Source organism: Oncorhynchus clarkii, chromosome 30, assembly GCF_045791955.1.
Source record: "Oncorhynchus clarkii lewisi isolate Uvic-CL-2024 chromosome 30, UVic_Ocla_1.0, whole genome shotgun sequence".
Classification (NCBI taxonomy): domain Eukaryota; kingdom Metazoa; phylum Chordata; class Actinopteri; order Salmoniformes; family Salmonidae; genus Oncorhynchus; species Oncorhynchus clarkii.
The window spans coordinates 13,730,576-13,755,430 of record NC_092176.1 but is presented as its reverse complement, the minus strand read 5'-3'; the positions used below and the strand labels follow the sequence as shown (position 1 = coordinate 13,755,430).

Sequence of the window (24,855 nt, the reverse complement as noted above, 5' to 3'; positions counted from 1 at the left end):
GAAAGGCAGGGTAGGATAGATATAGGTCTGTAGCAGTTTGGGCTTAGAGTGTCTCCCCCTTTGAAGGGGGGGATGACCACGGCAGCTTTCCAATCTTTGGGAATCTCAGACGATACGAAAGAGAGGTTGAACAGGCTAGTAATAGGGGTTGCAACAATTTACGCAGATAATTTTAGAAAGAGAGGGTCCAGATTGTCTATAACAGCTGATTTGTAGGGGTCCAGATTTTGCAGCTTTTTCAGAACATCAGCTATCTGGATTTGGGTGAAGGACAAATGGGGGAGGTTTGGGCGAGTTACTGTGGGGGGGTGCAGGGCTGTTGAACGAGGTAGGGGTAGCCAGGTGGAAAGCATGGCCAGCCGTAGTAAAATGCTTATTGAAATTCTCAATTATAGTGTTTTTATATCGGTGGTGACAGTGTTTCCTGCCTGTGTATATTGGTTCCAAAAGTAATATGTAATATATATTGCAACCAAAAGTTGCATATCAGGGTGGCTATTCGATGCTAATGCAGAACTGCACAGGATGTTTTTGTGCTGGTCAAGGGCAGTCAGGTCTGGAGAGAACAAAGTGCTATATCTGTTCCTGGTTCTACATTTTCTGAAAGGGGCATGCTTATTAAAGATGGTGAGGAAGGCCCATTTAAAGAATAACCAGGCATCCTCTACTGACGGGATCAGGTCAATATCCTTCCAGGATACCCGGGTCAGGTCGATTAGAAAGGCCTGCTCGCTGAAGTGTTTTAGGGAGCTTTTGACAGTGATGAGGGTTGGTAGTTTGACCGCAGACTCATTACGGATGCAGGCAATGAGGCAGTGATCGCTGAGATCTTGGTTGAAAACAGCAGAGGTGTATTTGGAGGGCAAGTTGGTTAGGATGATATCTATGAGGGTGCCTGTGTTTACAGATTTGGGGTTGTACCTGGTGGGTTCATTGATAATTTGTGTGAGTTTGAGGGCATCAAGCTTAAATTGTAGGATGGCCGGGGTGTTAAGCATGTCCCAGTTTAGGTCACCTAGCAGCACGATCTCTGAAGATATATGGGGGGCAATCAATTCACATATGGTGTTTAGGGCACAGCTGGGGGAAGAGGGTGATCTATAGCAATCGGCAACGGTGAGAGACTTGTTTCTGGAAAGGTGGATTTTTAAAAGTAGAAGCTTGAATTGTTTGGGTACAGACCTGGATAGTAAGAAAGAACTCTGCAGGCTCTCTCTGCCGTAGATTGCAACACTGCCCCCTTTGGCAGTTCTATCTTGTCGGGAAATGTTATAGTTAGGGATGGAAATTTCAGGGTGTTCGGTGGTCTTCCTAAGCCAGGATTCAGACACGGTTAGGACATCCGGGTTGGCAGAGTGTGCTAAAGCAGTGAATAAAACAAACTTAGGGAGGAGCCATCTAATGTTAACATGCATGAAACCAAGGCTTTTACGGTTACAGAAGTCAATAAATGAGAGCCCCTGGGGAATAGGAGTGGAGCTAGCCACTGCAGGGCCTGGATTAACCTCTACATCACCAGAGGAACAGAGGAGGAGTAGAATAAGGGTACGGCTAAAGGCTATAAGAACTGTTCGTCTAGTACGTTCGGAACAGACAGTAAAAGGAGCAGGTTTCTGGGCGCGATAGAATAGATTCAAGGCATAATGTACAGACAAAGCTATGGTAGGATGTGAATTCAGTGGAGGTAAACCTAGGCATTGAGTGATGATGAGAGAGATATTGTCTCTAGGAACATCATTTTAACCAGGTGATGGTAAAAGAACTGTTGAATTAAGTTACCCATCCAAATTAAATTGTATTGGTCGCATTCACATATTTAGCTGGTGTAGCGAAATGCTTGTGTTCCTAGCTCCAAAAGTGTGGTAATACCTAACAATACACATAAAAGTAAAAAAAAAAAAAAGTAAAAGTAAAATAATGGAATTAGGAAATATAGAAATATTAAGACGAGCAATGTTGGAGTCCGAGAATATACAGTGCATTCGGAAAGTATTCAGACCCCTTGACTTTTTCCACATTTTGTTACGTTACAGCCGTATTCTAAAATTGATTAAATCGTTTTTTCCCCTCAATCTACAAGGAATACCCTACAATGACAAAGCAAAAACAGGTTCAGACATTTTAGAAAACGTATAAAAAAGAATAAACTGAAATATCACATTTACATAAGTATTCAGACCCTTTACTCAGTACTTTGTTGAAGCACCTTTGGCAGCAATTACAGCCTCGTGTCCTCTTGGGTATAACATTACAAGCTTGGCACACCTGTATTTGGGGAGTTTCTCCCATTATTGGATGGGGAGCGTCGCTACACAGATATTTTCAGTTCTCTCCAGAGATGTTTGATCAGGTTGAAGTCCGGGCTCTGGCTGGGCCACTGAAGGACATTCAGAGACTTGTCCCGAAGCCACTTCTGCGTTGTCTTGGCTGTGTACTTAGGGTCATTGTCCTGTTGGAAGGTGAACCTTCGCCCCAGTCTAAAGTGCTGAGCGCTCTGGAGCAGGACTCTGTACTTTGCTCCGTTCATCTTTCCCTTGATCTTGACTACTCTTCCAGTCCCTGCCGCTGAAAAACATCCCCACAGCATGATGCTGCCACCACCACGCTTCACCATAGGGATGGTGCCAGGTTTCCTACAGATGTGACGCTTGGCATTCAGGCCAAAGAGTTCAATCTTGGTTTCATCAGACCAGAGAATCTTGTTTCTCATGGTCTGAGAGTCTTTATGTGCCTTTTGGCAAACTCCAAGTGGGCTGTCATGTGCTTTTTACTGAGGAGTGGCTTCCGTCTGGCCACTCTACCATAAAGGTATGAGTGGTGGTGTGCTGTAGAGATGGTTGTCCTTCTGTAAGGTTCTCCCATCGGGTTCTTGGTCACCTCCCTTAGCAAGACCCTTCTCCCCCATTGCTCAGTTTGGCCGGGCGGTCAGCTCTAGGAAGAGTCTTGGTGGTTCCAAACTTCTTCCATTTAAGAATGGTGGAGGCTTCTGTGTTCCTGGGGACCTTCAATGCTGCAGAAATGTTTTGGTACCCTTCCCCAGATCTTTGCCTCGACACAATCCTGTCTCGGAGCTCTACGGACAATTCCTTCGACCTCATGGCTTGGTTTTTGTTCTGACATGCACTGTCAACTGTGGGACCTTTGCCTTACAAAATCCTCAGGATATGCGGTTTCCAGCTTGCGCAAGTTCTAGCGGGCAGTAATTCCTTGAGAGCCGCCGTGGTATCGGCTTGAGGTTGAATATGCACGACTGTGACGATGACTGAAGATAACAATGCAGTTGGCGTTTGATTGTGAGGTATTCTAGGTCAGGTGCACAATAGGATTTGAGTTCCTGTATGTTACCACAAACGCACCATGAGTAATTAATCATGAAACATACAGTACACCTCCACCTTTCTTCTCTCTGGAGAGTTCTTTATTCCTATCTGCGCAATGTACTGAGAACCCAGCTGGCTGCATGGATGGGATCAGTATATCTGGAGTGAGCCATGATTCCGTAGAGCAGAGTATGTTACAGTCCCTAATGTCTCTCTGGAATGAGATCCTTGTCCTGAGCTTGTCTGCGTTTTTGTCCAGGGACTGAGCATTAGTGAGTAATATACTCAGAAGCGGTGGATGGTGTGCACGCCTCCTGCATCTGACTAAAAGTCCACTCCGAATACCTCTTCTCCACCGGCAGTGTCTTGAAGCAGCCTCTAGGATAAGTTCAATCGCCTTGAGTGGTACGAACAAAGGATCTAATTCAGGAAAGTCGTATTACTGCCACTCTGATATCCACAAGGTATTTCCGGCTGCATGTAATAACACAATAATATGCTAATAATGTGAGAAATAACACAAAAAATACAAAATACTGCAAAGTTGCTTAGGTACTAGAAACAGAGTGGCCATCTATCGACGCCAGCCTGTTCTCTACATACTAATTACTTGTGTTTACATATAACAATAGCAACAGGAATATTCTAAAAGTGAAATAAATATTTCTTCTGACTTATATTTGGTAGAAAATGCACATATCCCTGCAAAGGAAAAACGGTCTGGTATTCACTAAAACCAACTGAAAGTTCAATAAAATGTCCATGTAGATCTAATTAAATTTAGCGAGATTCTAAATTCAAATCTGACAGGCTTTTATACAACCACCCCAGAATTAGTGTAACTAATTTGAATTTAGTAAAAGCCTCCATCTTCCTTTCTACGAAGGTAGGTCTGCATTGTATAACACAGCAGGAAGCTCCACCAATTAGGGCAACATTGGTTCGTTTCTTGACCTTGACCTCCACAGTCCGGATCCTTTCATCTGCACCTGGGATCGTCTTCACTCTCCGTATGATGGGCAACGAGGCACCACTATCATGGCCACTTGTCCAACCTTCAAGTCTGGTGTGTCCTTCCACCACTTCTGCTTCTGCTGAAGACTTGGGAAATAGTTCCACATGAAGTGGGTCCAAAGTAGTCAGCCAGGACCTTACTATGCTTCCAACGGCATTGTCCAAGAAGGTCTTTGTCTGCATATACAGCATGTGGGAGTGAAGCATCATGTCGCCCCATCAAGAGCAGATAGGGCGTGACTGGATCGGGGTCTGCAACATCTGCTGAAACATAGCCAAGGGGCTTGGAGCCTAGAATTCCTTCCACCTCCGTAAGGATCGTTAGGAGAACATCTTCATGTTAATTTACACAAAGAGCATTCTGCGCCGACCTTATCTCCCTCTCCCATGCGGGGGTTGAACCAAAAATTGATCTTCAAAACAAATCAAATTTTATTGGTCACATACATGTGATTAGCAGATGTTATTGCGGGTGTAGCGAAATGCCCTTGCTTCTAGCTCCGACAGTGCAGTGTGACTGTTTGAGGTTGTGGACAGGTGTCTTTTATACTGATAACAAGTTCAAACAGGTGCCATTAATACAGGTAACGAGTGGAGGACAGAGGAGGCTCTTAAAGAAGAAGTTACAGGTCTGTGAGAGCCAGAAATCTTGCTTGTTTGTAGGTGACCAAATACTTATTTTCCACCATAATTTGCAAATAAATTCATTAAAAATCCTACAATGTGATTTTCTGGATTTTTTTTGTCATTGTCTGTCATGGTTGAAGTGTACCTTTGATGAAAATTACAGGCCTCTCTCATCTTAAGTGGGAGAACTTGCACAATTGGTGGCTGATTATTAAGTGAATGAGATACTGTAGAATAGTATAGAAAAGGTATATACAGTTGAAGTCTGAAGTTTACATACACCTTTAACATTTAAACTCAGTTTTTCACAACTCCTGACATTTAATCCTCATAAAAATTCCGTCTTAGGTCAGTTAGGATCACCTTTTTATTTTAAGAATGTGGAATGTCATAATAATAGTAGAGAGAATGATTTATTTCAGCTTTTATTTAATTCACCCAGTGGGTCAGAAATTTACATACACTCAATTAGTATTTGGTAGCATTGCCTTTAAATTGTTTAACTTGGGTCAAACGTTTCGGGTAGCCTTCCACAAGCTTCCTATAAGTTGGGTGAATTTTGGCCCATTCCTCCTGACAGCTTGTGTAACTGAGTCAGGTTTGTAGGCCTCCTTGCTCGCACACGCTTTTTCAGTTCTGCCCACAAATTTTCCATATGATTGAGGTCAGGGCTTTGTGATGGCCACTCCAATACTTTGACTTTGTTGTCCTGAAGTCGTTTTGCCACAACTTTGGAAGAATGCTTGGGGTCATTGTCCATTTGGAAGACCCATTTGCGACCAAGCTTTAACTTCCTGACTGATGTCTTGATGTTGCTTCAATATATCCACATAATTTTGCTTTCCTCATAATGCCATCTATTTTGTGAAGCGCACCAGTCCCTCCTGCAGCAAAGGACTCCCACAACATGATGCTGCCATCCTTTGCTGTTGTTCTGGGATTGATTTGCACTTTTCACACCAAAGTATGTTCATCTCTAGGAGACAGAACGAGTCTCCTTCCTGAGAGTTTTGACGGCTGCGTGGTCCCATGGTGTATATACTTGCGTACTATTGTTTGTACAGATGAACGTGGTACCTTCAGGCGTTTGGACATTTCTCCCATGGATGAACCAGACTTGTGGAGGTCTACAATTGTTTTTCTGAGGTCTTGGATGATTTCGTTGGATTTTCCCATGATGTCAAGCAAAGAGGCACTGAGTTTGAAGGTAGGCCTTGAAATACATGATGTCAATTAGCCTATCAGAAACTCCTAAAACCATGACATAATTTTCTGGAATTACCAAGCTGTTTAAAGGCACAGTCAACTTAGTGTATGTAAACTTCTAACCCACTGTAATTGTGATACAGTGAATTATAAGTGAAATAATCTGTCTGTAAACAATTGTTGGGAAAATTACTTGTGTAATGCACAAAGTAGATGTCCTAACTGACTTGCCAAAACTATAGTTTGTTAACAAGAAATTTGTGGAGTGGTTGAAAAACGAGTTTTAATGGATCCAACCTACAGTGTATGTGTATGTAAACTTCCGACATCAACTGTAAATGTGGTCTGTGTACAGAGGGAAACAGGATAAAAGCATTGCCCCAGGAAGTAATGGTGCTGAGGGTGCTGCTATTCTGAGGGTGCTATTAGGGTGCTATTATTCTACATTGTAGAATAATAGTGAAGACAAAACTATGAAATAACATATGGAATCATGTAGTAACCAAAAAAGTAAAAATCAAATCAAAAAATATTTTATATTTAAGATTCTTCAAAGTAGCTACCCATTGCCTTGATGACATTTTGGCACACTCTTGGCATTCTCTTAATCAGCTTCCCTAACATGCTTTTCTAACAGTTTTGAAGGAGTTCCCACATATGCTGACCACTTGTTGGCTGCTTTTCCTTCACTCTGCGGTCCAAATCATCCCAAACCATCTAAATTGGGTTGAGGTCAGGTGATTGTGGAGGCCAGGTCATCTGATGCAGCACTCCATCACTCTCCTTCTTGGTCAAATAGCCCTTACACAATCTGGAGGTGAGTTGGCTCATTGTCTAGTTGAAATCAATTTTTCCACTGCGCCTGTTTTGTAAGTGTTGCTTGATAATGGTCCATTCTAAATCAAAACAAATTTCACACATATTATTTAGTATATGTAAAGACAAGATTAAATCAATAATAGTGTGATGGGTTACAGTATTAGCCTATCACTTGTTGATTCTATATTATCACTTGTGAATGATGCCCAGCTTAAGGCAAGAAACACCACATGCAACTTTTTCAAATCAAAGTCGCACAACTCATGTAGCCTAGCCCATAGGTCTATATGTTTTGATTAGGTTTGTATCACAACTAAAGTGGCCAAATAACTTCTTAAAATGAAGCACATTAATCCGCTTTACAACGGGTGTAGAGCCTAACTGGCATAGATATGCAGCGCAGAGTTAAGGGAATTATAATAGGCATGGATTTTTCTAGGTGGCATTAAGGACACACAAAGGGGATGCAGCTGGGAAATTAGAGGCATTATCAAGTGCTTGTCAAACTGAATGAGAGACTGATGAAGTGTGTACAGAAAGCAGAGCTCATGCCTTTCATGCAACTTTTTTCAAATCATCATTAGAGTTGCATTATGCAGCCTTAGAATGTATTAAATATCAAAACATATCACCCAACATTTTTATCACAACTAAATTTACATAAATAACTAAATTAAGCATATAGGAGTACCTGTTACTTTGTTAGCCACTCAACACAGAATAGCATGTGTGCACTTTCTCAAATTGTTTGGAGAAAATATCCTTTTTATTTTATTGAGCTATGTTAAAGTTATTTTTCATACTATAAAATAATATAGAATTCTGTCATGGAGTTCTAAATCAAATCAAATTATTTGTCACATACACATGGTTAGCAGATGTTAATGCGAGTGTAGCGAAATGCTTGTGCTTCTAGTTCCGACAATGCAGTAAAAACCAACAAGTAATCTAGCTAATAATTCCAAAACTACTACCTTATAGACACAAGTGTAAGGGGATAAAGAATATGTACATAAAGATATATGAATGAGTGATGGTACAGAGCGGCATAGGCAAGATACAGTAGATGGTATTGAGTGCAGTATATACATATGAGATGAGTATGTAAACAAAGTGGCATAGTTAAAGTGGCTAGTGATACATGTATTACATAAAGATGCAGTAGATGATAGAGTACAGTATATACGTATACATATGAGATGAATAATGTAAGGTATGTAAACATTATATTAGGTAGCATTGTTTAAAGTGGCTAGTGATATATTTACATAATTTCCCATCAATTCCCATTATTAAAGTGGCTGGAGTTGAGTCAATGTGTTGGCAGCAGCCACTCAATGTTAGTGGTGGCTGTTTAACAGTCTGATGGCCTTGAGATAGAAGCTGTTTTTCAGTCTCTCGGTCCCAGCTTTGATGCACCTGTACTGACCTCGCCTTCTGGATGATAGCGGGGTGAACAGGCAGTGGCTCGGGTGGTTGTTGTCCTTGATGATCTTTATGGCCTTCCTGTGACATCGGGTGGTGTAGGTGTCCTGGAGGGCAGGTAGTTTGCCCCCGGTGATGCGTTGTGCAGACCTCACTACCCTCTGGAGAGCCTTACGGCCAAATTTCTTCAGCCTCCTGAGGTTGAAGAGGCGCTGCTGCGCCTTCTTCACGATGCTGTCTGTGTGGGTGGACCAATTCAGTTTGTCTGTGATGTGTACGCCGAGGAACTTAAAACTTACTACCCTCTCCACTACTGTTCCATCGATGTGGATAGGGGGGTGTTCCCTCTGCTGTTTCCTGAAGTCCACAATAATCTCCTTAGTTTTGTTGACGTTGAGTGTGAGGTTATTTTCCTGACACCACACTCCGAGGGCCCTCACCTCCTCCCTGTAGGCCGTCTCGTCGTTGTTGGTAATCAAGCCTACCACTGTTGTGTCGTCCGCAAACTTGATTATTGAGTTGGAGGCGTGCGTGGCCACGCAGTCGTGGGTGAACAGGGAGTACAGGAGAGGGCTCAGAACGCACCCTTGTGGGGCCCCAGTGTTGAGGATCAGCAGGGTGGAGATGTTGTTGCCTACCCTCACCACCTGGGGGCGGCCCGTCAGGAAGTCCAGTACTAAGTTGCACAGGGCGGGGTCGAGACCCAGGGTCTCGAGCTTGATGACGAGCTTGGAGGGCACTATGGTGTTAAATGCCGAGCTGTAGTCGATGAACAGCATTCTTACATAGGTATTCCTCTTGTCCAGATGGGTTAGGGCAGTGTGCAGTGTGGTTGAGATTGCATCGTCTGTGGACCTATTTGGGCGGTAAGCAAATTGGAGTGGGTCTAGGGTGTCAGGTAGGGTGGAGGTGATATGGTCCTTGACTAGTCTCTCAAAGCACTTCATGATGACGGAAGTGAGTGCTACGGGGCGGTAGTCGTTTAGCTCAGTTACCTTAGCTTTCTTGGGAACAGGAACAATGGTGGCCCTCTTGAAGCATGTGGGAACAACAGACTGGGATAGGGATTGATTGAATATGTCCGTAAACACACCGGCCAGCTGGTCTGCGCATGCTCTGAGGGCACGGCTGGGGATGCCGTCTGGGCCTGCAGCCTTGCGAGGGTTGACACGTTTAAATGTTTTCCTCACGTCGGCTGCAGTGAAGGAGAGTCCGCATGTTTTAGTTGCGGGCCGTGTCAGTGGCACTGTATTGTCCTCAAAGCGGGCAAAAAAGTTATTTAGTCTGCCTGGGAGCAAGACATCCTGGTCCGTGACGGGGCTGGTTTTCTTTTTGTAATCCGTGATATACTGTAGACCCTGCCACATACCTCTTGTGTCTGAGCCGTTGAATTGAGATTCTACTTTGTCTCTATACTGACGCTTAGCTTGTTTGATTGCCTTGCGGAGGGAATAGTTACACTGTTTGTATTCGGTCATGTTTCCGGTCACCTTGCCCTGATTAAAAGCAGTGGTTCGCGCTTTCAGTTTCACGCGAATGCTGCCATCAATCCACGGTTTCTGGTTTGGGAATGTTTTAATCGTTACTATGGTCTGCTAAATGAATTAGTGGCATGGCATATTCAGATCAGGGCCTAACATAAGGACATAACAGAGTAAGCTTTTCTGTTCTTCTGAAATAGACTACATTTTCTTCATGTCATGCTTCTTTAGACCTGTCTAAAATAAATAATTAATTTATTGTGATGGTGTAGGCTATTTTACATGGATTTATTTGACTTTTTAAATGTAGATGTTCCCAAGGTCTGGAAACCAGGAGATGCTAAGTGTGTTTATGTTAATTAATGGTCAATTACCGTGACTAGCGTAGACAGAGATGGCTGCCTCGCTTCGCGTTCTTAGGAAACTATGCAGTATTTTGTTTTTTTTTATGTATTATGTCTTGCACTGTTACCCCAGGAAATCTTAAGTCTTATTACATACAGCTTGGAGGAATATAAAAGCAACTTGGATATAAGAGCAACTTACCAACATAATGACCAGGAATAGGACTTTCCCGAAGCGGATCCTCTGTTTGGTCCACCACCCAGGACAATGGATCGGATCCCAGCAGGCGACCCAAAATAACGGCACCGCAGAAGAGGCGGAGCGGTCTTCTGGTCAGGCGCTTTAGACGGGCACATCGCCCACTGCTCCCGAGTATACTACTAGCCAATGTCCAGTCTCTTGAGGACAAGGTAGACAAAATCTGAGCAAGGGTTGCCTTCCAGAGAGACATCAGAGATTGTAACATTCTCTGTTTCATGGAAACATGGCTCACTCGGGATACGTTATCAGAGTCGGTACAACCACCTGGTTTCTTTACGCATCGCGCCGACAGAAACAATCATCTCTCTGGTAAGAAGAAGGGCGGGAGTGTATGCCTTATGATTAAAGAGTCGTGGTGTGATCATAACAACATACAGGAACTCAAGTCCTTTTGTTCACCTGACCTAGAAGTCCTTACAATCAAATGCCGACCGCATTATCTACCAAGAGAATTATCTTTGATTATAATCACAGTCGTGTACATCCCCCCCAAGCAGACACCTCGACGGCCCTGAAAGAACTTCATTGGACTCTGAACTGGAAACCACATATACTGAGGCTGCATTTATTGTAGCTGGGGATTTTAACAAGGATAATCTGAAAACAAGGCTCCCTAAATTTTATCAGCATATCGAATGCGTGACCCGGGCTGGAAAAATGCTGGATCATTGTTACTCTAACTTCCGCGACGCATACAAAGCCCTCCCTCTGGCAAATCTGACCATGACTCCATTTTGTTGCTCCCAGTCGCACTATAGGCCTGGGCGAGTGCGAGGAGCAGGAACAGGGAGTACTGGACCCTGAAGGCGCACTGGTGGCCTGGTGCATGATGCCGGCACTGGTGGTACTGGGCCGAGGATACGCACCTCAGGGCGAGTGCTGGGAGGAGGAACAGGGCGTACAGGGCTCTGGAGACGCACAGGAAGCCTGGTGCGTGGTGTTGGCACTGGTGGTACTGGGCTGGGGACACATACCTCAAGGCGAGTGCGGGGTGCTGGAACTGGAGGCTTGGTTCGTGGCACCGGCACTGGAGGACTGGTGCGTGGGGCTGCCACAGGAGAGCTGGTGCGTGGGGCTGCCACAGGAGGTGCAGGACTAGGGAGGCGCACAGGAGGCCTGGTGCGTGGAACTGGCACTGTCATTACCAGACGGTTAGCACGCACCTCAGGACGAGTATAGAGAGCTGACTCAGGTAACATCAAATCCCGGACACGCTCCGTCTGGCGGATGTCGTGCCTTATGCACCAACACAGCAAATCCCTAATTTCACTCTCCTCCAATTTCCCCATTAATTCCTTCACAGTCTCTGCTTCACTCCCCTTGCTCACCTCCAATTCCACCCCGACTGGCTTCAGTTCCATCTTCGGTTCCTCATGGTAAGCACGGAGAGCTGGCTCAAGTCTCCTACTTGACCCAGCTACACTACCTGTGTGCCCCCCTCCAATAAATTATTGGGGCTGTCTCTGGCTTCTAGCCGCTCTGCCATGCTAGCTCCATTCGCCGGTATCCCTACTCACACTGCTCCAGAGAATCCCAGGCGGGCTCCGGCACTCTCCCTGGGTCGACTGACCACCTGTCTATCTCCTCCCAAGATGTAACAATGTCCAGATCTCACTCCCATGTCCAGGAGTCCTGTGATCGCTGCTCCTCCTGCTGCTGCCTGTTACCGCACCACTTGGTCCTTGGTTGGCGGGTGATTCTGTAACGACCGTCTTCGGTTGAAAGAGAGGAGGACCAAGATGCAGCGTGAACATAATCCATATTTAATGGGAAATACACCAAACAAAACAACAAACCGACACAAAAGGAACGACGCCGATACAGTCCCGTACCGTAAACACTGGCACACTGGAACAGGAACAATCACCCACAAAGTACCCACAGAATATGGCTACCTAAATATGGCTCCCAATCAGAGACAACGATAGACAGCTGCCCCTAATTGAGAACCAATCCAGGCAACCATAGACTTACAAAAACACCTAGATAGGAAAAACACCCCCATAAACATACAAAACCCCTAGACAGTGAAACACCCTAGATGAGACAAAACCACACATATCACCCATGTCACACCCTGACCTAACCAAAATAATAAAGAAAACAAAGAATACTAAGGTCAGGGCGTGACAATGGCTCACATCAATACCATTATCCCAGAAACCCTAGACCCACTCCAATTTGCATACCGCCCAAACAGATCCACAGATGATGCAATCTCTATTGCACTCCACACTGCCCTTTCCCACCTGGACAAAAGGAACACTTATATGAGAATGCTATTAATTGACTACAGCTCAGTGTTCAACACCATAGTACCCTCAAAGCTCATCACTAAGCTAAAGACCATGGGACTAAACACCTCCCTCTGCAACTGGATCCTGGATTTCCTGATGGGCCGCCCCCAGGTGGTGAGGGCAGGTAGCAACCCATCTTCCACTCTGATCCTCAACATTGGAGCCCCCCAGTGGTTGTGTGCTCAGTCCCCTCCTGTACTCCCTGTTAACCCACGACTGAATGGTCAGGTGCATGGACAGGCACGGCTCCAACACCATCATTAAGTTTGCAGACGACACAACAGTGGTAGGCCTGATCACCGACAACGACGAGACAGCCTATAGGGAGGAGGTCAGAGCACGCCCCCATTCTCATCGACGGGGCTGTAGTGGAGCAGGTCGAGAGCTTCAACTTCCTTGGTGTCCACATCAACAACAAACTAGAATGGTCCAAACACACCAAGACAGTCGTGAAGAGGGCACGACAAAGCCTATTCCCCATCAGGAAACTAAAAAGATTTGGCAATGGTCCTGAGATCCTCAAAAGGTTCTAAAGCTGGAACATTCAGAGCATCTTGACTGGTTGCATCACTGCCTGGTACGGCAATTGCTCTGCCTCTGACCGCGAGGCACTACAGAGGGTAGTGCGTACGGCCCAGTACATCAATGAGGCTAAGCTGCCTGCCATCCAGGACCTCTACACCAAGCGGTGTCAGAGGAAGGCCCAAAAAACTGTCAAAGACCCCAGCCACCCCAGTCATAGACTGTTCTCTCTACTACCGCAAGGCTTCTTAACAGTTTTTACCACCAAGCCATAAGAGTCCTGAACAGGTAATCAAATGGCTACCCAGACTATTTGCATTGTGTGCCTCCCCCCGAACACCTATGTTTACGCTGCTGCAACTCTCTGTTTATCATATATGCATAGTCACTTTAACTATACATTCATGTATATACTACCTCAATTGGGTAGTGTCTGTATGTAGCCTCGCTACTGTATATAGCCTGTCTTTTTACTGTTGTTTTATTTCTTTACTTACCTATTGTTCACCTAATACCTTTTTGCACTAATGGTTAGAGCCTGTAAGTAAGCATTTCACTGTAAAGTCTACACCTGTTGTTTTCGGCGCACGTGACAAATAAACTTTTGATTTGATTTGAAGTTAGTTCCAGTACCACCAAGCTGCTGCAAAATGTAGTTAAATTACTAGTTGAACTACAAGTAGTTCACTGATTGCTACACTTCATGCTTAGTCATGGTTAGTATCACGCTAAGACACAGGAATGCAAGATGTCTTAAAAATTCCCAAGCATCATCCATTCTGTCAAGTTTGGATTTGGCTCTATGTATTCACTATCTATGCATCATGTTTCTAGGGACGGATCAGGATTTCAAAGCATGTTATCAGCTGAAAAATGAGTCATTTCTATAAGAATACTGTCAGTATGATAACATGACTATTAATGCGCTATAACAGTACATCTGATAGTCCTGTTTGTTAGCTCAATCGTAAGCTCCTCTCTCTTTCAGAGGTTGTCCAATCTGTAGTTAATTACGCTGAAGACTTGACAGAGGAGATTGTAGAATCTCTTTAATCAAGGCAAGGAGATAACCCAGAGTGCCAAAGCTGCATGACAGCCACATCACAGGGGACCCTCTTTTAAATTAGCTCTGTTTTAATTGAATACGACTCACGTTATCAGCATTCAGGCTATTGCAAATCGGCACGTGCCTCAATTATATTTTGGTTTGCAACTCAATTAAAAGAGGTGATCCGTCATCCACTGTATAGTTAGTAGACATGCTATGGTTAGGTTAGAGTTACTGTAACAACTGAAGAATGAAAATGTACCTGTATAGTCAACTGAGTTCGTAATGTTGCTTCTGCAGTAAGGTAGCAAAGTCTATTCTTCACAATATCTCATTAAAAAGGACTCCTCGTTGCTTCAGGTGTGGTGCGGTTACATCCGTATTGATCCTGTTTCAATGCCTGCCTCTGAGATGATCAGATGTGGGCCACAAACAAAGGAAAGAAAGGAAGTATTTTTAGACCTTCGCTCTTGAAAAAAAGAGAAGGAACTTCCCACCCATGTGTTGTCTTGTTTGTGTTAACTGGTGCCCTTGTTAAAAGGGAAGTCAGTAAGTGGTGGCTGGTAGCCTCCCACGCAAACTGTCCATTGCAATCAATACTTTTTGTTGTGTGTGTGTGTGTTCCCATCCTCCATGTCTTTCATTTCTCAGCTCTCTCTATGTGCGCGTCCAATCTCTACCCCTCACACACAGCCTAATTAGGCCTTTGTAGAGGACTCAGGAACAGCTATTCTATGCAGCTGTCACGTTCTGACCATCGTTCGTGTGTGTTTTCCTTGTTTTAGTGTTGGTCAGGACGTGAGCTGGGTGGCATTCTATGTTGTGTGTCTGGTTTGTCTATTTCTATGTTTGGCCTGATATGGTTCTCAATCAGAGGCAGGAGTTAGTCATTGTCTCTGATTGGGAACCATATTTAGGTAGCCTGTTTGGTGTTGGGTTTTGTGGGTGATTGTTCCTGTCTCTGTGTTTGCACCAGATAGGACAGTTTTAAGTTTTCTTGTTTTGTAGTTTATTTCACGTATAGTGTCTTTATTAATTAAAGAACATGAATAACCACCGCGCTGCATTTTGGTCCGACTCTACTTCACCCAAAGAAAGCCATTACAGCAGCCTGTGAAAATCTTTAATTTTCAGTTCCCCATCTACTCTCCTTACCTACTTCTTCATTTGCGGCTTAAAAGGTGTATGCAAATAATTTATTTCAGTTGGCTCTGATCTGTAGTTTGTTACAGACATCATTCTCACCTTAAAAACATTATCTCAACCCGTCATGTACTGTAGCAACTCTTTTGTGTCTGTCTGCCCTAACAAATGTGTCTGTGCCATTCATAGATTAGTTGTTTTTAGTCTGTTTAGAATGTATTGCGCAATGGCAGACCTAAACAAAATGCTGCATTAAACATCAAAAGAGGAACCAAATGCTCATCCATCATATTATGTTTATTGAACTGTCATATACTGCAGGATTCATCAGAAAGACACCATAGTACTAAAGTTAGAGATGCAGACTGTGCAATGCTGTGGCATGCTAAAGCTCTCTGAAACTTTAAATCACAGGTGTAGGTGAATATCCTAAAGTAATGCTTCTGCCTGGTGCAAGGCACATTACAGTATTCAGGAATAGCTCTTTTCAGATGAAAGCCTTCACCCCTTAAATTAAGAGATTTTTTTTAAATACAGTTCTCTCTCATATCTACAGTAGCATTACATTATTATTGCTGGAACTTCTCAACATCCTCTTTATACCGTATATATCCAGCTAGTCCTGCACTTCAAACAGATGTCGATTTCATCATCATTTCATAATATCATCAGTCAGATGTGTCTGTGATAATGCTGCTCTTGTTACACAATTCGTTGTTTTCATAAAATACGAAGAGTGAGAAATGTGGCCTTAAGGCACTTTGAGTAATACGGTCTCTTGTCTGATTTGGCAGGATCTGGGCTTGGAAGGAACATCCCTAAATGACATCTTATATAAGAACGCTGCTTTTCTCAACCTGGTGGATCTCATCTCCCATGAGCTGCTGCTAAGCCTGGCTCGTGAGATGCAGTGTCCCAAGAAGGTAAGATCTCCAAAACCCTTACCCCAAGGTGTATTGTCTGCTTAGCTTGGAATCAAACTTCCAGAAATCAAGATGTCGACAGAATAAGTATCATCATGAATAGAATGATATGCTGTTCCAATACAATCACTAATGAGGAAAGACTTCCACATTTGCCATTTAAGTGTCAGGATCCGGTTACGAACCCGGGTCTCCGGTGTGAGAAACAGTCACTTAGCAAACTGAGCCACTAATAGTCGGCAGAACCCAGAAGATGAGGCAGACACAGCAGTACTTGGCACTAATAGTCGGCAGAACCCAGAAGATGAGGCAGACACAGCAGTACTTGAGACAGTGTTTTAATAAAGTAAAAGGAAAGTTATTCAGGCAAAAATATAAATCCACAACGTCAAAAGTAATTCCAAGAGAACAAAGGTAATCCTCCAAGTCAAAAGGTAAATCCACAAGGTGGTAGGTACAGCAGAAAAAAGCCTCAAAAGATAATCAAAAAATAAATGAACAAAAACAGAGTACCACAAGAGAGTCCAACTGGCGCAACAAATGTTCACAGCATCACTGGAAACGAGGCACAGGTGCAAATAATAACTGGGAACAAGGGAAAACAAAAGGGTCAAAAAGCACAATGGGGGCATCTAGTGACCAAAACCGGAACAACCCTGGCCAAATCCTGACACAAATGATTTGGCTTTATAATGATTGGTGCTATATAGGGTTGCAAAGCTACCGGTAATTTACCAAAATTACCGGAATCTTCTGTAATTTTGGTAATTGCCATATATTTTCTGTTAATCTATGGAAACTTTTGTAATTTATCCTTGGATAACTCATATATACAGTGCCTTGCGAAAGTATTCGGCCCCCTTGAACTTTGCGACCTTTTGCCAGATTTCAGGCTTCAAACATAAAGATATAAAACTGTATTTTTTTGTGAAGAATCAACAACAAGTGGGACACAATCATGAAGTGGAACGACATTTATTGGATATTTCAAACTTTTTTAACAAATCAAAAACTGAAAAATTGGGCGTGCAAAATGATTCAGCCCCCTTAAGTTAATACTTTGTAGCGCCACCTTTTGCTGCGATTACAGCTGTAAGTCGCTTGGGGTATGTCTCTATCAGTTTTGCACATTGAGAGACTGAAATTTTTCCCATTCCTCCTTGCAAAACAGCTCGAGCTCAGTGAGGTTGGATGGAGAGCATTTGTGAACAGCAGTTTTCAGTTCTTTCCACAGATTCTCGATTGGATTCAGGTCTGGACTTTGACTTGGCCATTCTAACACCTGGATATGTTTATTTTTGAACCATTCCATTGTAGTTTTTGCTTTATGTTTTGGATCATTGTCTTGTTGGAAGACAAATCTCCGTCCCAGTCTCAGGTCTTTTGCAGACTCCATCAGGTTCTCTTCCAGAATGGTCCTGTATTTGGCTCCATCCATCTTCCCATCAATTTTAACCATCTTCCCTGTCCCTGCTGAAGAAAAGCAGGCCCAAACCATGATGCTGCCACCACCATGTTTGACAGTGGGGATGGTGTGTTCAGGGTGATGAGCTGTGTTGCTTTTACGCCAAACATAACGTTTTGCATTGTTGCCAAAAAGTTCAATTTTGGTTTCATCTGACCAGAGCACCTTCTTCCACATGTTTGGTGTGTCTCCCAGGTGGCTTGTGGCAAACTTTAAACAACACTTTTTATGGATATCTTTAAGAAATGGCTTTCTTCTTGCCACTCTTCCATAAAGGCCAGATTTGTGCAATATACGACTGATTGTTGTCCTATGGACAGAGTCTCCCACCTCAGCTGTAGATCTCTGCAGTTCATCCAGAGTGATCATGGGCCTCTTGGCTGCATCTCTGATCAGTCTTCTCCTTGTATTAGCTGAACGTTTAGAGGGACGGCCAGGTCTTGGTAGATTTGCAGTGGTCTGATACTCCTTCCATTTCAATATTATCGCTTGCACAGTGCTCCTTGGGATGTTTAAAGCTTGGGAAATCTTTTTGTATCCAAATCCGGCTTTAAACTTCTTCACAACAGTATCTCGGACCTGCCTGGTGTGTTCCTTGTTCTTCATGATGCTCTCTGCGCTTTTAACGGACCTCTGGGACTATCACAGTGCAGGTGCATTTATACGGAGACTTGATTACACACAGGTGGATTGTATTTATCATCATTAGTCATTTAGGTCAACATTGGATCATTCAGAGATCCTCACTGAACTTCTGGAGAGAGTTGGCTCCACTGAAAGTAAAGGGGCTGAATCATTTTGCACACCCAATTTTTCAGTTTTTGATTTGTTAAAAAAGTTTGAAATATCCAATAAATTTCGTTCCACTTCATGATTGTGTCCCACTTGTTGTTGATTCTTCACAAAAAAATACAGTTTTATATCTTTATGTTTGAAGCCTGAAATGTGGCAAAAGGTCGCAAAGTTCAAGGGGGCCGAATACTTTCGCAAGGCACTGTATATGTATTCATTTTTATATCTGTGTCCATATAATCAACAATGGCATAATGTTTTGTTGACTTTTTCAGAACTGCCACCAGTTTGATGTCAAAACATTGATAACAAATACATATTGACATTGCAAAATAAAAGTGTGGAGAAAAAATCAATTGGTAAGAAAAAAAGAGTGACTGTCAATTATTGATATCCAGTCTTGACTAATTGAATTAATCCAACACACATTCACTGACTGCATGTCTCCAACATTCATGTCCTGTTAAACGTATGTGTTCTTCCAGCACCATGGCTCAGCAGCAGGCCCAGCTCCTCCTGAACATGAATAGCCTGGAGCAGGTTAACTTTGGGGTCCAGCAGAACAACACAGAGGCCTTTGCTGTGGCCCTCTGCCACCTGGCTGAGCTTCATGCTGAACAGGTACTGTAGTTGGTACACCTCATCCCACCTCTTTCTCTTTGGCTTCAGTCCCTCTGTCACGTCTCCCTCCGTGCTCATTTAGTCACTCAGGGCCGTTTCCTAACCATTGATGTGATCCAGATTAAAGCTCAGCAGATGTGCATTTGTGTAGGCTGTGGGTGAGGCCTGCACCAGTTACATGTTCCTGTCTCCCTCCCTCCAGGGACTGTATGGGGCTGTGTCTGAGGTCCTGAAGCATCTGAAGGAGCAGTTTTTCCACCTCACACCCAACATGCCAAGGTGAGCCATTCTGAACTCCTGCTCTTCTCTATCCATCAACTTTAGACTTGGCCTCAATCCCCATGTTTAGCACTTTCCTATTGCTGCGGTACACAGAAACGCCATTGTCTTCTTTTCAAAGGCGATGACACTGACATGGCTGGTATGAGGTGGGCTGTTCACTCTAATGTTTTGTGTTCTGTCACCCAGCTGTGGATGCTCTGTGACCTCAAGATCCAGTTTGACAGAGCTATGAATGATGGGAAATACCACTTGGCAGAGCCCCATGTCACAGCCATTGCTGCCTTGAACAAAACTGAGGGTCTTTATAGGTAAGGAAGGGTCATGACTCAGAACATAGAACACCTTTACACTGTCTTCCAGTGCTGTAGCTATCTGTATGTGGGGCTTTCCACGAATTCAGTGGCTTTTGAGAAGTGTAACTTGGTCCCCAAAAACGTTTTGATTTCACCTAATTTGAACATTGTCATAAAGAGCACATGTTCAACTTGATGAGACACACTTTTTCCCATCTCAAGAGATACAAATAAATAAGACTATACTAAGTGGCAGAAAAAGGAACAGGGTTGACTGTAACAGGGTTGATGATTTCATATTAAATCAGCCACAAATCCTCTTGTGACAGGCACAATGAAAGCTTGTTATGTACCTCAGGGAGGGGCAACTGAATGTAAGCTCCACAAAAAAATTTGACATTGCTAAAACGTTTCAAGCCTGTCTATCTATGGGTAACAGGGTTGACATGTTATTCTCGACACGCTCAGTTTTCCACCACAGAACACCAGAAAATTGCCAAAAAGAGTAGAACCAGATCACCTGCTTTTTTTACAGTATGATTTAACTATTAATGTTACATTTTTCTTTTGAAACCAAATCTTTTAAAATTAAGTAGTTTCACCAGATTCAAATTTGAGTTCAATTAATTTTAACAGTGTTGACCTTAAAATGAGTGACAGACGTAAATGAATCACTAATCACATTAAATAATCACCTTCAGAAATGACTTTGTCCAAGTAACAAAATAACCAGGGTTTTACAATGATGAGGAAGCTAGTATACATTTTGGGGGTGTGTGGGTTGAAATCTTCCTAGAAGTGACACGGGTTGACGAAGGAACAGATTTATTGAAGGTGGTCTATATTAAAGGCCACTTCATTTCATAGAACAGGCTTTTAAAATGCAATATTGGTGTACAATTTAAAATATTAAAGGGACGCAAACCGCATTCTTTTCGTGGAACGACTCATGTCGTGTTAACAGGAAAGCTCAAGTGCTGAAGGCCTTGAACCGGACTACTGAAGCATACAGTATCCTGCAGAGGCTGCAGCTGTACTGCGAGAAGACCAAGTACACAGAGATGATCATCAGGTAGGCTCTAAATGAAACAACAGACTCCCTATTTTTGTGGTAAGGGTTGTTTATCAGATATGTGTTTTAGACATATTGGTATGCCTTGTGCAGGGTGATGCTGGTCACAGCTGAGTTGCATTGGGAGTCGTCAGGTTTTGCCACAGCCCTTCCTCTCCTGCTGCAGGCCCTGGCCCTGGCCAGACAGCACCACCTACAGGCCTTGGCCTCCGAGACCATCTTTCACCTGGCTTTCACTCAGGTCAGCACATCAGACGCGCACATGCAATATGTAACCCTATTATGGCAAACACACCATCGTAAACTCTCTCAAACCCCTACACATACTAACACACACATCTTCAAACCCCTTAACTTAGACAGAACTGCATATTGTATGCAAAGTAAACTCCCACATCTAGGCAAAACAAGGAAATTCAAACTGGGTTATACACTGCTAAAAAAATAAATGGAACACTAAAATAACACATCCTAGATCTGAATGAATGAAATATTCTTATTAAATACTTTTTTCTTTACATAGTTGAATGTGCTGACAACAAAATCACACAAAAATTATCAATGGCAATCAAATTTATCAACCCATGGAGGTCTGGATTTGGAGTCGCACTCAAATTTAAAGTGGAAAACCACACTACAGGCTGATCCATCTTTGATGTAATGTCCTTAAAACAAGTCAAAATGAGGCTCAGTAGTGTGTGTGGCCTCCACGTGCCTGTATGACCTCCCTACAACGCCTGGGCATGCTCCTGATGAGGTGGCGGATGGTCTCCTGAGGGATCTCCTCCCAGACCTGGACTAAAGCATCCGCCAACTCCTGGACAGTCTGTGGTGCAATGTGGCGTTGGTGGATGGAGCGAGACATGATGTCCCAGATGTGCTCAATTGGATTCAGGTCTGGGGAACGGGCGGGCCAGTCCATAGCATCAATGCCTTCCTCTTGCAGGAACTGCTGACACACTCCAGCCACATGAGGTCTAGCATTGTCTTGCATTAGGAGGCACCCAGGGCCAACCGCACCAGCATATGGTCTCACAAGGGGTCTGAGGATCTCATCTCGGTACCTAATGGCAGTCAGGCTACCTCTGGCGAGCACATGGAGGGCTGTGCGGCCCCCCAAAGAAATGCCACCCCACACCATGACTGACCCACCGCCAAACCGGTCATGCTGGAGGATGTTGCAGGCAGCAGAACGTTCTCCACTGCGTCTCCAGACTCTGTCACGTCTGTCACATGTGCTCAGTGTGAACCTGCTTTCATCTGTGAAGAGCACAGAGCGCCAGTGGCTAATTTGCCAATCTAGGTGTTCTCTGGCAAATGCCAAACGTCCTGCACGGTGTTGGGCTGTAAGCACAACCCCCACCTGTGAACGTCGGGCCCTCATACCACCCTCATGGAGTCTGTTTCTGACCGTTTGAGCAGACACATGCACATTTGTGGCCTGCTGGAGGTAATTTTGAAGGGCTCTGGCAGTGCTCCTCCTGCTCCTCCTTGCACAAAGGCGGAGGTAGCGGTCCTGCTGCTGGGTTATTGCCCTTCTACGGCCTCCTCCACGTCTCCTGATGTACTGGCCTGTCTCCTGGTAGCGCCTCCATGCTCTGGACACTACGCTGACAGACACAGCAAACCTTCTTGCCACAGCTCGCAGTGATGTGCCATCCTGGATGAGCTGCACTACCTGAGCCACTTGTGTGGGTTGTAGACTCCGTCTCATGCTACCACTAGAGTGAAAGCACCGGCAGCATTCAAAAGTGACCAAAACATCAGCCAGGAAGCATAGGAACTGAGAAGTGGTCCGTGTCACCACCTGCAGAACCACTCCTTTATTGGGGGTGTCTTGCTAATTGCCTATAATTTCCACCTGTTGTCCATTCCATTTGCACAACAGCATGTGGAATTTATTGTCAATCAGTGTTGCTTCCTAAGTGGACAGTTTGATTTCACATAAGTGTGATTGACTTGGAGTTACATTGTGTTGTTTAAGTGTTCCCTTTATTTTTTTGAGCAGTGTATTTAAAAACTCCCAATAGTTTGTTCTTCTCCTTCCCCCTGTCCAGTTGATGCTGGGAGTGCCGGAGCAGGCTCTGGGTGTCCTTCATGAGGCGATGGAGCCCATCCTGGCCCACAGAGCGGTCATGGATAAGGGCAGAGCTCTGCTCCTGGCAGCCCGCTGTCAGATGGCAATGGCTGGGACCCGGTCCAATGGCCAGAGGCATGCAGGTAGCACACATCCCCAACACAAACTTAATATCACTCACTACCTCAAATGTACATGTTTGCAGATACAATTACTTTGTCATGCAAGTACATAGACAGGAGTCGTTCAGAGTCTTCCTCCCTGTTGTCTCCCTCCAGCTTTAGGCCTGGCTGTGCAATCGCTGGGAGAGGCTGCAGCCTACTTCTCCATGCTGGACTGTAAGGAGCGTCTCCGTGATGTCCACTACCTGCAGGCCCGGCTGCACCACACCCTTGGACAAACCCCCCAGCGCAACAAATGTGCCATGCTGTTCCGCCTCCTGGACCAGGAGCTGCAGGCGCCGGGGGCAGCTGTCGCCATGCGACTCTGAACAGTCATCACCACCCCGCCTTCTCCGACACAGACCGGAACATATACTGGTGTACTCTGTCATTGTCATGGACTTCGCATTCTATCCTATCTTTTGGTTCAAATTGCAACATTGCTTGTGTGTTAAAGAGTAGAGAAACCACTGGTTTAGGGCACTCCCAATTTACATTGCAAGCTTGTATCGTCTATCTACAATATAAAGATCAGACTTCAAGTCTCTGTAATCTTTTCTCATGTTTGTTGTGCTTTTTTTTGGCAAAATGAAAAACAAGAAAATCACTAATTTGTTCCACCTGAAATGTTTGTCTGACTACCACTAGAAAGAGTGCAGCCTGTTTGGGCCTCCCTACAATTTTAATGTTTATTTGCAGTAAAAGCAGTTCCAACAAACGTAGGTGTTTCCCTCAGGACGTGATGGATAACTGTGCAGGATCCAGAGGCCTCGATATGGAAACCTAGATGCCGCCACACCACCTCTTTGAGTAGCACCCACATAGTATTTGAATTTCAGCATACATACCGTTATACAACAGTTTATCCTTTATTCAGGACCAGAGAGATCTGATTCTTTAGAGGTAGTCATAGTCTCTGTTGTAGGATGTCGATAGAATAGATCTGGACTATAGACATAGAGGACTTGTCTTTGCATCTGCAATTATAGCATCTGTGATGGTATGGGCAGCTCCATTGAGGATCTCTTAAGTTATGAATATTACATTTTCTTCACGATAGGCTAATCCCTACTGATGACCCGGTTGGACATGACTCCAACAGGAGGGATCAGCCAATGAATTTGGAAGTCTCACCCAGTTGACACATTAAAATGGTGGGAGTCCTCAATGACACTGTCCATGCTAATTTTGCCCTTTGGCCACTATCATTCTCTATGATATGTACTTGTATTTTGTCATTTATCATCATGTTCTTCAAAGTCCCGGTGGTGGGATCCCATCATAGCTCAAAGATAAATATACAGAGATATCTAGCATAGAGGATCCGCGTTCTCATCTATGCTTAGAGAATGAGGAACGGTTTAATGTATCTCAGCTGTCGGAGTTACCACGATATGATGAGTGAGAGTGATATCAAATCAGAGGCGGACAGAAGATGAGTATGTTTTAGAGAGAGCATTGTGATTGTTCTTCAACTGGAAGCATGCCAATGGAAAAACACTTTTAGCAAAGGAAAAGATTTCCCAGAGATATGCGCACATCAATGTAATAGTCCTGAGATGATTTGAAATGATATATTTGTGTGTGTGCCATAACATGACAATCTGTGAGAACTAAGCTGACAATGACACTGCACATTGTTTTTGTTAGCCTGGTGTAGA

General features: G+C 44.0%; 1 protein-coding gene and 1 pseudogene across 1 annotated transcript in view; one reads left to right on the top strand and one right to left on the bottom strand.

Moving 5' to 3' along the window:
• LOC139389350 (glutathione hydrolase 1 proenzyme-like) overlaps nucleotides 1–14,882 on the bottom strand; it is a 30,010-nt gene extending 15,128 nt beyond the window's left edge. Inside the window, exon 1 of the mRNA XM_071136030.1 lies at nucleotides 14,628–14,882. The gene's annotated coding sequence lies outside the window, so the exon portion shown is untranslated. The remainder of the gene's footprint in view (nucleotides 1–14,627) is intronic.
• A 4,295-nt stretch (nucleotides 14,883–19,177) lies between these two features.
• Nucleotides 19,178–23,751, top strand: LOC139390057 (anaphase-promoting complex subunit 5-like; annotated as a pseudogene).
• The last annotated feature ends 1,104 nt before the right edge of the window (nucleotides 23,752–24,855 follow it).